This window comes from Strix uralensis, chromosome Z (assembly GCF_047716275.1).
Source record: "Strix uralensis isolate ZFMK-TIS-50842 chromosome Z, bStrUra1, whole genome shotgun sequence".
NCBI classification, from domain to species: Eukaryota; Metazoa; Chordata; class Aves; order Strigiformes; family Strigidae; genus Strix; species Strix uralensis.
Window position 1 is genome coordinate 47,128,260 of NC_134012.1, and position 13,234 is coordinate 47,141,493.

The 13,234-nt window shown below is 41.7% G+C and overlaps 1 protein-coding gene across 5 annotated transcripts in view; it reads left to right on the forward strand.

The window, feature by feature from the left end:
- The window catches only part of APBA1 (amyloid beta precursor protein binding family A member 1), a 98,562-nt gene that overhangs the window by 26,528 nt on the left and 58,800 nt on the right, over nucleotides 1-13,234 (forward strand). Inside the window, exons 1-2 of one of the 5 annotated variants that reach the window (XM_074855678.1) lie at nucleotides 10,116-10,132; nucleotides 10,845-10,947. The exons of the other annotated variants lie outside the window; for them this stretch is intronic. The gene's annotated coding sequence lies outside the window, so the exon portion shown is untranslated. Of the gene's footprint in view, nucleotides 1-10,115; nucleotides 10,133-10,844; nucleotides 10,948-13,234 lie in introns of those variants that run through there. 5 annotated transcript variants of the gene reach the window in all.

A 13,234-nucleotide genomic window follows, 5' to 3' on the forward strand; every position in this document is an offset into this window, starting at 1 on the left:
CAGGAGAATGCTGTGGGAAACGGTGTCAAAGGCCTTAATGAAGTCAAGGTAAACTACATCCACAGCCTTTCCCTCATCCAATAAGCAGGTCGCCCTGTCGTAGAAGGAGATCAGGTTTGTCAAGCAGGACCTGCCTTTCATAAACCCATGCTGACTGGGCCTGATCATCTGGTTGTCCTGCATGTGTTGTGTGATGGTACTCAGGATGAGCTGCTCCATCAGCTTCCTGGGTACCGACTTCAAGCTGACAGGCCTCTAATTTCCTGGATCATCCTTCCGACAATCCTTTTTGTCCCTCCCCTATTTTACCAGAGTGGGGCGGGGGAGGTGAACGACCGGCCACGTGGCATCTGGCTGCCGGCTGAGTTCAAACCTCCACAGAGTGGCTTCTGGAAGGGAGGAGAAACAGAGGAGACATGTGGCTGGAGGTGCACTCTTGAGAGGAGATGACCCACACTGGACCAACAACACTCCCAAGGGACAGCAGCTCCCAAGCAACACAGGCTGGGGTAGGTTGCCCCAAGAGATCATAGGTCTTGCAGGACCCACACCAGGGCAGGGACACACCTGACAGACTGCAGCCCATGGAGGAACTCAAGCTGGAGTGGAGGAAGTAAGTTAGAAAGAAGCAGCAGTGGAGGAAGACAAGTAGGAAGCAAGAAGCAGCAGAAACAAACCATACAACACTGATTCCAACATCCCGCGTTGCCTGTTGCTTGACCATAGGAATTGGGAGGGACTAAATGTAAGATGTAGTGAAAACAAGAGCAGTTGATACTGGGAAGGAGAGGAAAAGGTGTTGGACTGAAGTCGAGCCTGGAGAAGGGAGAGGAAAAGTGTTTCCCTAAGTGTTTAATTGTTTATGGTTTTTTCTCCATACCCAAATCAGTAATCAGAGGTTTGTGTTAATTGTCAATAGGTGAAATGAAGTAAAATCCCCCGAGTCAAGATTGTTTTGCCTGTGACAGTGCTGCAGCTGCTGTGTGATGCAACTGCTGAAAAGCCAACTTGTGATACACCTTTTATTACTGGAGAACTAAGTTGCATGTTGTGAAAATGTTGATCACCTAAATATTGGTCAGTTAAGTGTAAGCTATATACAACTACACTGCATTACTCTAGCATTTTTGCAAAAATCTAACAAAACTGCATTGATTAAAAAAAGCCTATGAGAATAGTTCTGCAATGTTAGTAAAGTCGATTATCCATGTGTCCTGTTTATAGCCATGAATGCTTAGGAAAAACTATAAAACCAGAGAGAGTATGTTGTGATGCTTTCTCAGCCTCACAGCATTTCAAGAACTTCCTCATCCAGAAGTACAGATTTATCTTTTCAAAACAAGGAGAGAGGGAAACTTAGGCAGAGATACCATGTTACAGCAATTTGGTGTGTTTTGACCAGTTTCTGATGTCTCAGATGATCCCTTACATAAAATTTTTGTGTTTTAAGAACAGCTAGGGTTGAAGGTTTTTTGTTGCTTCCACTAGAACTCCCATTTGAAAGCTGCTGCAGAATCAACTTGTTATTTCCTGTCTAGATTTTATTTATGCCTATTTGTCCCTTTACCAACATCATTCTTCAGTTTACAAAGGTTGGGCTTTTTTATGTCCAACTTTTCAGGTTTTTGTTTTGTTAAGATCAAGTTTGGCTGTCCTAGACTCTTTTTGTAAGGAACTAGAACGCTTGTCCTAATTCTATCCTTGTGCATTGCCTCTGTGCCTGTTTGTTGTTTCTGACTGTTAGATTCCAGCTGAGGTCTGAACGAGGTCTTGTTGTTTGGTTGTGAGTTTGTTTGTTTTGCTGCTTGAATTCTGATCTTGTTTCCTGGGAACTCCAAACAAAAGCAATCCTAGGCTATGCAGACCAAGAGAGCCCTCTGTATTGAATATATGTAACTATTTTCTCTTGGCCCATGAAGATGTGTTTACAGCATTTAAAACTGATGCCTAGTTCTCAGACAGTAAATCTTAAGATGCACTAGTCTAGAGGGCATTAGAAGTGTTCTAAAATATGCAAAACCCAAGCAGTCTAAATGATGAAATCAATGCAGTTAGATGTTTAATTACTCTAAACTGTATCTTTACCTTGATTTTCCTGGCCTTATAGGTCCTTACAGGTTTTCACATTTCATTAATCTTTTTGCAAATTTTGTACTCCTCTTTGTGCCTAGTAACCTTTATCTGAAATTTAAACTTTGATCCTTTGGGGGCTTTTGTTCAATGCTGAACTTGTACATAAAATATAGAATGGAATGGCAAAACACACTTGCATTCAGAAAAACAGTCTTCAGTGTATTTCTGAAGTTAGAGCCAAGGAGGAGGAAGAAAGAAACTGACATCGTTTTTTGCAATGTTATATTTAAGCTGCTTCATGTTAAAAGTATTTCAGACTAAACCCCTGGTATTAAAGTACCTTTTCAGTTTTCCCAGGACACTGCTGAAAAGTATGTTGTGAAGGCATACTTAAAATTAGATGAAAGAAATCAGAATATTTTTTTTCCAATGTGTTGGTATTTGCCTTGTGTAGAGCTAGATGCTGTGCAGTGTAAGGTTCATACCTTGTTGGACTCTTGAATCAGAGGACTACAAGAACAGATCCTTCCATGCATGCATGGAGATTTGCTTGTTTATAGCATGGGCTGTGGGGTCCACTTGAGTGACTGATGTCATTGGGGCTGGAGTTTGCGGACTGAGGTTATTTTGTCGCTCAGCTTCATTTGAGAAATGTGAAATGGATAGACTTGGCCTTGTAAGTTTTTTGGTAAAGCATGGTTGTCTATACACTGCAGTCATTCAGCCTGCTAGTGCGCCTGCAACTTTTGATCCTAAATAGTTAAAATACAAATTGTTTTATGTATCGCCGCATGCATTCAGTTCTGGGGCTGTCTGCTGAGAAACCAAATGTGTGGGTGACAACCTGTTGTTTGTACCTTAAAAAGTCATATGCCATCACTGGGGACAATGCACAAGTTTGCCTTGTGAAACAGCAGTCTGTGTTTCAGGAAGCCAACTGGTATGCTGCCCATAATGGTTCCACCAACATCCAATCCCTTGGGATTATGTAGTTAACTGAGAAGCTGGGACTGATATCTCTAATTACTGTTTGGAAGGAAAGTTCTGATCCTTTTTTCCAGGAACAAACTCTTAAGCTTGCCTTACTTTTTTTCTGATTACTTTTTTTTTGATTCTCTTCCCCATCCCACTGAGAGGAGGGGAGGAGTGAGCAAGCAGCTGTGTGGCACTTCGCTGCTGGCTGGGGTTAAACCACAACAACTATTTTATAAGCATACATAATTTCAAGTGCTGTCCAGTTTGATTTAAAGGAAATAAAATGATCCTATTCCTAACCTTCTGCATATCTGTCAGGGTGCACAGAGAATTTGGTGATACATTTTACAGTATAATTCACGGTCCCTATTTATAGATATTTAAATCTCAGACAGGTGCAATACACCTGATTTAACTTGCAGTGAAAAATTCACATCACATATAATTAATGTGCTCGATATATGTTTAATTACTGCTGTTGCATGTGCTTATGCACCAAGTACACAATTCTCCCAGATTATTATCTTCAGGAAATTTGTTTCAGGATGACATCGTTTCTGTCTGAGCGTTACACAATAAACTGAGTGTTTAAGTAGGCTGGCCTTGTTTTAAGCTTTATTTTTGTCCCTGCAACAAAAATAAAATAGATGAAGGAAATAGGGTGTAACTGTTCCCTATGTTTATAGAAGTTGTATGTCAAAAAAATTGTTTCTCTTCCTCTTCCTGACTGTTTCATGTTGCCAGTGCTGTGTCATTTTAGAACTCCTCGCTGATGCAAATTGTCCTTTTCACTTTCAGAATTCACAGCAAATGAGCACTAATTAATTTTCACTGAAGTCTAGTATGCTGATAAATTTTTGTGTCATGCTATTTGTGTATTACAGATAGGGAAACTAAAGGAGAGATTTTATGTCACTTGCCCACTCTCAGGAAGGGATTAGATAGAAGTCAAGAATTTCTGACTGCTAGCTGTGTTCTTGGAGCATTCCCTTCTGTCTCAGTACAAATATAACCAAAATACTACAAACCTGAAGCAGTGGCACAAGGTTTATCATAGAAATTGCTTAAGTATTGCAGCTACCTATTTCTTTGTTAGTCTTAATGGAGAAAACTGGACTCTTACAATGTTTCTTCAAAAACACTTTTCTAGTGATGATTGGTAGAACTACTCCGTATTTGTTAACACTATTTTACCCATAAGAAGTCAAACTGATTTCGATTTAGCTTGGTAGGAGTACAGTGTATGGCTTGCATATTGTGTTTATAGAGCAGGTACAGTCTTGTCTAGACTTGGTTTAATACTACACTGTTAGAGAAAATTAGATCATGCTGGATCCAGCAGCCTGAGGAAGGTGAGGCTGCTGCTGCTCTGTGACCCCACATCCATCCAGTAGCAAAGCAGAGTCTGTGTTCCCAGTGGACACATGCATGCCGCACATGTAAACACCACATGTATACACACAGCCGGATCAGATGGACACACACAGCACTCACACAAGCACAGACAGCACCAGGGGCGTCATCCTTCTCTCTCTCTTGCAGCAAAGGACTTACACCTCCATCTTCTTTACTGCTCCAAGTTTCCACACCCGTTCCTCACCAAATCACCTAAATCCATCCCTTTTCCTGTCTTCGATTCCTCCACTAAACTTCCTGTAATGAGTCCTGTGCAAACACCAAATGCTCTTCCTTGCATCCCATAATGTGTCCAACACCCCTGGACAGCAGCCCCACTCAGTCTGAAAGGTGATCCAGAGGGCTGCTCCTGATGACTCATCTTCATGGGTTTCACACCTGGACACAGGGGCTGAGGCTCTCCCAGGTCAGCTCTAGGAGGGACCCAGACAGGTGTTCCTTCCTTAGGAGTCTGTCGTTTGGGTTCCCGTCTGCAGTTGTGTGCCCCTGTGCTCCTCTGGGCTTGTGGACGTGGGTCTTTGATGGGCTGATGGCTCCTGGAATGGGCCTGGGTTCAGCTGGGACAGGGTATTATTTGGGCTTCAACCCTGCTGTTGCTTTGCTGTGCTGCTTCGTGGGTGAGATTTTATCATGTAACATCACTAATACATCCTAAAAGAACTTCAGAAATAATTGCTATGTAGATACATTTCTGTTACTGCCAATCTGTTACGGCTATTCTGTTACTGTTATGAAGAATCCCTTTAGAACTGAGACTTGAGACTTAGCTGATGTGAACTATTAAGATGTTTACTGATTAATGAACACTCTAAGTAGGTAGAACAGCAAAATAATCTATGCAAAATAATCTGTACTCTATGCAAATATACCAATTTACAATTTTATAATGATTCTAAGGAATCATGTGATTACTACTAAATTACACTTTTCTAAGTACTGAGGTTTAAATCTGTTTCCTGCCTCCACCCCACCCTCCCCTGCCCTGCTCAAATCTTAAGAACAGAAAACTGATGGAGAGTCCAGCATGTCATCCAAGGGGATATTCTCCAGCCTCCTCATGGACTGGAATCTTCCTGTCAGCATTACTATCATCTTATGGTGTCCACACATTGAAAGACCCATCTTCCTTTTTTCTCTGCTCGATTTGGCATTTTGTTCTCTATGTGGTATTTTCTTCTTTATATTTTTCTGAGTTTTGGCCCAGCTTTTCATTAGCCTTGCACCTCCTTGTCTTTGCCAAAATGTTTCCCAAGTATACAGCCCTCTCATAATTACTTTTTTGACTTTGGTCCCAGTTTTGCTACATCCATATCCTGATTTCATATTTCATATTGTTATACAGTCAAAGTAAGCCTTACGTAGTGTTATGAACAGGACTGACTCGGTGTGAGTGGCTTGGTAGCCCCAAATTCACCTGTTATTACCAGCTTGGACTGTTCAGATTTGGCTTACACTTTTCAGTTACTAGGTATAATTATTCTATTTTAGCCATAGGACTCTACCTAGATCCAATTCATCATAGAATCACAGAATTGTCTAGGTTGGAAAAGACCTAGAAGATCATCCAGTCCAACCATTGACCTAACACTGACAGTTCCCAACTACAGTATATCTCTAAGCGCTAAGTCAGCTTTACTCTTAAACACCTCCAGGGATGGGGACTCCACCGCTGCCCTGGGCAGCCCATTCCAACGCCTAACCACCGGTTCTGTAAAGAAATGCTTCCTAATATCCAGTCTAAACCTTCCCTGGCACAACTTGAGGCCATTACCTCTTGTCCTATCACTTGTTACTTGGTTAAAGAGACTCATCCCCAGCTCTCTGCAACCTCCTTTCAGGTAGCTGTAGAGGGTGATGAGGTCTCCCCTCAGCCTCCTCTTCTCCAGACTAAACAACCCCAGTTCCCTCAGCCGCTCCTCGTACGACCTGTGCTCCAGACCCTTCACCAGCTTCGTTGCCCTTCTCTGGACACGCTCGAGTCATTCAATGTCCTTTTTGCAGTGAGGGGCCCAAAACTGAACACGGTAATCGAGGCGCGGCCTCACCAGTGCCGAGTACAGGGGCAAGATCACTTCCCTGTCCCTGCTGGCCACGCTATTGCTGATACAAGCCAGGATGGCATTGGCCTTCTTGGCCACCTGGGCACACTGCTGGCTCATGTTCAGCCGGCTGTCAATCAACACCCCCAGGTCCCTCTCTGACTGGCAGCTCTATCATGATTAGCTTCTTACTGTATGTGCTAGAGCACATGCCAGAGCAGCAGGGTAGCATGTTTTTCACACTTCTGCTGTGGGCTCCCACGGTTTCCTACTAGGGCCTTAGCTATTGCGAGGCCTCGTGCTCCAGTTTGACTTCTTACTCACAATTTCCTTTACACACAATCCATTTCTTAATTGTTTCTGTTTAATTTACTTGGAAATAAATTAGTACCTTGGTGAAAGATGTAAAGCTCAATCTCTTGATTTTCTTGTCTTAAAGAAACCTATAAATGTTTTAATAAGCAAGAAAAGCTTACTGCTGTGAAATCTGTGTATCACTAATGTGAAAGTATAGGGCCAGAAGGTTTTTCCAGACGTGAAACTAATTTATTCCTCTCTATATAGGTATGATGAATCACTTAAGTCATCCTTGATTAGATATTTTTCTAATCTCTTCTTAGGTCTCCACATAAGGAGATGAGAGATTTCACAGCCTCCAAAACTAATCAGTTTTAAAACTTCACTGTCCTTTAAAGTTACAATTGTATGTTTTGGGTTTTGCTCTTTTTGTTTTGGTTTGGTTTTTTTCTTCCCTAAAATCTGATCTCAGTAAGTTGCCTTTTTAGGCTGGTTATTTTCTCTCCCAGGGGAATGGAGAAACCCATTTCCTTCAGTCTTTTCTCAGAGGCCTTGTATTCTAAGCATCTTGTAATTATTTGTTCTTCTCTGGTGCCTCTCCCAAGTCCATTGTCGTCATCCTGTCACACTCAGAATCGTGCTGTTTGTACAATGCTAAACTTGTTTTGTGCTTGTGACATCTCAATTTTCAGCACTAATTCTTCCATATTGAGTTAGAATAAAATGTCCTTTCCTAGTAGCCTTCTCTCATTTCTTAAGCAGCAAGGATCCTTCCATACTTCTAGTAACTGTGTTGCATTGCTTTCTCACGCAGTGCCTGAGTTAATGAATTCTTGTATTTTACCCTGTCATATGCAGTCTTTTGAGTAGTTGAGATAACTAGTTAAAAAAAAAGTCAGTATTTGCTTCAAAATTTGAGAACCTGTTTCACCTCAATATTGCCTTTGTTGTTTTCTTCCCTGCCTTTCATCTTAACTTCAGTCCACTCTTCTATATTTTCTTGAATTGCAGAATAAATGCACTGTTCCTGAAGTACAATATTGAATCTTATTATTCTTTTCTTCTTGCCATGGTTGTCCTTCATGAACAAGCTGTCACCTACTATATTACTATTCTAGCTGGTTTTAGTGTCCCACAGAGTTTAATGGTGCTGTGTAGGACATACTGCAGAACTTCTCAGATGATTTGGTATTTTGGGCATTTGTGTTGACATCACTGGTGTTTAGGGAACTGTCTTTTGACATTCTGTCTTTATTTATTCCCTAATCTGCTTGCAATTTCCAACTTCTTCCTAGAGTCTAGTTCTAAGACAAAGTTACTGTTGTCTTAACCTGTAAGGGCTTTTCCCGTTAGTTTCCTCAAAACCTAGTTTATTGCATTTTGCTGTAGCTGAGCTAGTATTCTGAACAGCTCCTCCATCTTTGCAGTTCTGGGCCATCCTTCATTTGCCAAACAGGCGCTCTCTGTTGAAAAAATTAAAAACTTTCTGCTGATGTTGTTTGTGCAGCCGTGTGTTCATTTCCAATTAATGCATCTGCCCATGCTTGGGTCTTTACACCTGACTGGGGCATGGAAGAGGGATCCACCTGTGTCTCTGACTACTTCAGCAGTCTCCTAGAAACTAAATATTTCTGACTTGTTACTGCCATATCTGGCAATGTCATTAGTACCAGTTGACTAGGTAGCATAGGGCAGGAGGGTCCCCAAAGGGGACAGTAGAAAGGTAGTTAAACTGTTTGACACAAATAGTCTTTTAATATCGCAGAACAGAATGCTACAGGTTGGTTTGGAAGCTTTTACTCTCTTAAAGTCATGCAGTATTTAAGCTTCCTATATTGCTTTTGAAACTGAGCCTTAGGCAGTAGTGTTCAGGTGAGTGCTTCTGAGTATGTCTGTGGTCTTAAGCCCTATTTCAGAGCATGAGCGCAGAGGAAGTACTATTACCTTTATGTTCTCAGTCTGCGCTCTGCAGATTAATTGGGTAGTCTGTGTGGTTTCTTTTTTTGTCCACACACTTGAATTGCAGAGACCTGAGACACATTTCTGCAATGAGATATTTGCAGACAGAACCATATGCAGTGATCTGTCATCTATTTCGTGCAAGAGTTACTATTGTGTTACTCTGAGGTGTCCTAGAAACCATATTTTACCAACTGAAGCTTTTTGGAAATGCTGTTGTTTTGTTTTTCCTCTTGCTGAAATAATGTGTAGTCACAGAATAATTAACCTCTTGTTGTTTAAAGAAATACAGAAACATAGAACTGCTTAGGAATGGATTTGAAGGAGAAACTGGTTTCCTCTAGCAAACTGGGTAACATTTATTTCTGAAAATTTAGTATGCTGACTTAACTTCAGTGCACCAGACACCACATACTGGAATAAGGAAAAGTATATAGGTTTTAGTCAAGGAGATTGTTAGTTTGCTCCAGTTGCATGAATATATCAGTGATTTGCAAGTTGCACCAGTGACTCTTTACACAGTTAATGAAAAGGCACTCAAAACATAACAACAATTTACATGAAAAATGTAAATGAAAACATGTTGGTCTTCACAAACAGCAAATTGGTTTGTAAAAAGTATTGTTACAACAAAAGTTGGATATAATACATTATTTAGGTTGAGACATTGTTGAATAATTCATCAGATTTGGACATCAGCTTGGCGTTTTGTATAATCTGATGTTCCTTACAAGAAAAACTGAACTAAAGTTAGGATTTTGGACTTCTGTGGAATTCTGTGCCTTGCTCCAGAGGATGTCGAACTTTTACTCAGTAGAGTCAGTATGTTAACTCTAGCTTGAGTGTAAATTGTTAGTTTTATCAGGATTAACTTCCTGGGACAAAAATAACATCTTTGGTATTCTCAGTAATGCAGTCTATTTTTAGTAAGTCCTACCAGTATGAAACTAATAAGTGACTATATTGCTGATGATGTCTGTTTTTAGCACAGTGTATGATGCTTGCAGTTCAGCAATTTACTTAACTGATACAAAATATTGCAATTCTCATAAAAGGAAAGGATAAATCTGGGCTTAAAATTTTTATTTAATTTTGAATTCTGAAAGTTCTTTCTGACCTTTTCATTTCTTTTTGCAGTTCTATTATGGTAACATTTATGTTGCTGTCCGAGGCAGTTGAAGGTCACCAGTAACATAGAGCAGCCCCAGAAGATTTTGAGAGTACTGAAGATCATGGTATTTGTGTTTTGCTGCATCTGAAATTCAAGAGAAACTTTCTATTAAAAAAACACAAAGCAATCCTGCATGGAAGTATTCCCACCTATGATAAAATGGCCTGGAGGAGAGAGTAGTCATAAAACATGCAGGAACCACGTGAGTTTGTGGCTGCACATCTATGCTGCTTTTGAATATATTATAGTAAGAAAGCACAATGGCTTTCCCTTTTTCATAGTCCTACACTGGATAGAACGGTTTCACACTTTGTGTTTGAGAGTCTTGTGACAGAAACTGTCTTTAGAGCTGAAAGTATACAAATGTATAAGCAAACCATACTCCGTTTAGATTTTAAGACAAGACTTAGCCCTCAAAAAACCAGACAAGAGTGTAGATAAGGATTTTGCGGATTTAAATCACAGATGTTGCTGCTGTATAATAAGCTAGGAGAGGCAGTTTCAGAGGGTTTTTTTAAATTTATTTCTGCAGTGCAGTCTGTAAAATTGGCTTTTCAGTGCCAAAATAGTTGGAGGATTGAAAAAAAAAAAAACAGCACACCTCTCAAATCTCAATGCTGTTGATATTTTTGTATCATTTTTACAAATACCACCTGTGGAAAAAAAAATCTTCAGAGTATTTCTGCACTCTACCACCCTTTCCTGTAATTTTAAATTGTGTACCTGTTAGCAGTCTCTAATCCAGATGTCTGTTTTCTTCTGCATTGAACAAAGAGTTGTGAAGGCTTGGTTTGAGAACACTTCAGAGGAGACCCTGGTTACCTACTCACATGTTATTCTCCTCATACCTGTATTGAATTAAAGAGAATTGAATATATGTTAATACTTTTTTCTTAATTACTCTTTTCTTTCAGTGAGCATGTGGTGGGTTGACGTTGTCTGGCTGCCAACTCCACCCCCAGCCTCACTCCCCCTCCTCAGCAGGACAGCGGGGAGAAAATAACATGGAAGAAGCCTGTAAGTTGAGATAAAAAGATCAGTTGCCAGTTGCCATCATGAGCAAAACAGACTTGGGGAAAATTAGTTTATTGCCAATTAAAATAGAAGCATGGTGAGAAACAAAGACAAAAACTAAAAACACTTTCCCTGCTCTCCCCCCATGCTTCTTCCCAGGCTCAACTCACTCCTTTGTTTCTTACTTTTGTACCTCCTACCCCCACTGTGCGGTGCAGGGGCATAAGGAATGTGGGTTGTGGTCAGTCCATAACAGCTCCTCTGCCACTCCTTCCTTCTCACGCTCTTCTCCTGCCCCAGCATGGGTCCTTCCCACGGGCTGCAGTTCTTCACAAACTGTTCCAGCTCCAGTGTGGGTCCCTCCCTTGGGGTATAGTCCTTCAGGAATGGACTGCTCCAGTGTGGGTCCCCCACAGGCCGCAGCTCCTGCTAGAAAACCTGCTCCTGCGTGGGCTCCTCTCCACGGGCTGCAGGGGAATCTCTGCCCCAGACCCGGAGCACCTCCTCCCCTCCTTCTCCACTGACCTTGGTGTCTGCAGGGCTGTCTCTCAGACATTTTGCCTCACCCCTCCCTGCCGTGCAGTGTTTTTTACCCTGTCCTAAACACGCTTTCTAAACGGCGGTGCTGCCCTCTGTCCTGCGCGGCCCAGCCCTGCCCTGCGCGGGGTGGGTCGGAGCCGGCTGGAACCGTCCGCTCCTCACAGGTGCCCCGCAGCCCGCGCCGGGGCGCTGCACCCCGGACAGAGCAACTGCGGGTAGTTAGCTCAGAGGGGAAAAGTGAGGTGGTCTCTTCTTAAATTATGACTCAGATTTGACAAGTATTTGTACTGGGAAACTGAGAGCCTGGAATTAGTTATGGCAGCGCGTAGCTGAAGAGTTGTGGGTGGCCTTGGGTTCGCTTAGGGAACAGATGGGTGGTTTTGGGGTTTGCCAGGAGAGAGCAGTGCAGCTGCCTGGGACTCTGGATGGGGGCTTTTTGTGCTGTGACAGGAGAAATACAGGTCTTGGGACAAAAAGGATAGAAAGTCTGATTTATTGGAAAAAATTCACAAAACCCCCACCTTTGTAGGAAATCTGGGGAATTTAATGTGCTTGCAGATGGTCCTTTGATACCATCATCAGAGCACTTAGGTTTGTGGTTGGCAGTGCCCCTACACCAGTCAGTGCTGCAGGTGTCAGTCCGGACAGGACTTCTCCTGTCCCTGATGACCCGCTAAGCTGTCACAGAAGGGACCCATATTTCCCCACATGTGTACACGCATAGGAAGAATTGCCTGGCAATTATTTTTTTCAGGGAGGGGGGAACAGAAATAGTTTGTTTCCACATTTCTTTAATACTGTTATTTCCAGGAGTTCAGATTCCTCTGGGCAAAACAGGCAGCAAAGGCTTAGAGCCACAGCTGCATTTTCTAAAATGCAGGAACAAGTCTGAGATCAGGAAAACCCAGGTGGTGATGCTAAAGAGCCTGATACCAGCAAAGCTGACCCCTCTGGGACCTACAGGGAACGTGTGGGGATGGGATTTAGGTGCGCTTGACATGGCTGAAACCAAGGCAGCTGTCATATTGTCACTGCTCAGCAGCCTTTGGCTGCTGTTTTGTAGTCACTCAAATGCTGTTGTTCCCTGTGTGGTCCCAACCAGTGCTTTCTTGCTTATTTTCCTTTAATGTTTTTCAGTGGTTTAGTTCTTCACAGTAGGTATGGATTATTGATCTTGAGCTTGTTGACTCTCCAGTTGACTTTGCTTTGTTATGCCTTGAGTTGGACTAGTGGGTTTGCTGATTTTTTTTTTTTCATTTTTTGTAATATTCAGGTTTCCTGGATGAGCCCTTTAAAATGTTTGTCTGCATGCTGTTGCTCCTATAAGCTGAAAAATAAATCTGTATTTTGGCTTCTCAGCATGTTTGATTACCTGAATTATATTGTTATTGTCATTCCCAAACCTTTTGGATTTAAATACCATAGTACAACAAATTAATTGGGGTTTTTTTGAACCTTCAGGGAGGAAAGGGATTTTCTGTGTTCTTTTTTATAATGTAGCAGTTTTTATGTCACTACAGTGATTTCTTTCTGTTAGGTTTGTGCTGTTAGGTTAGGTTTATCTATTTTGTGTTTTCTCTCAACTTTGCTAGAGCAGATATTTGCATAAGATGTATCTTGCTTTGTTCTGATGTGTTTGGAATCATATTCAGAGTTGGGAATCTTGCTTTGCTGCTGTTATTTAGGTCCATTTCCACACATGATAAAAGGATTGAGGTCATAGCTTATCTGTACAGTTTTCTATTGCTCA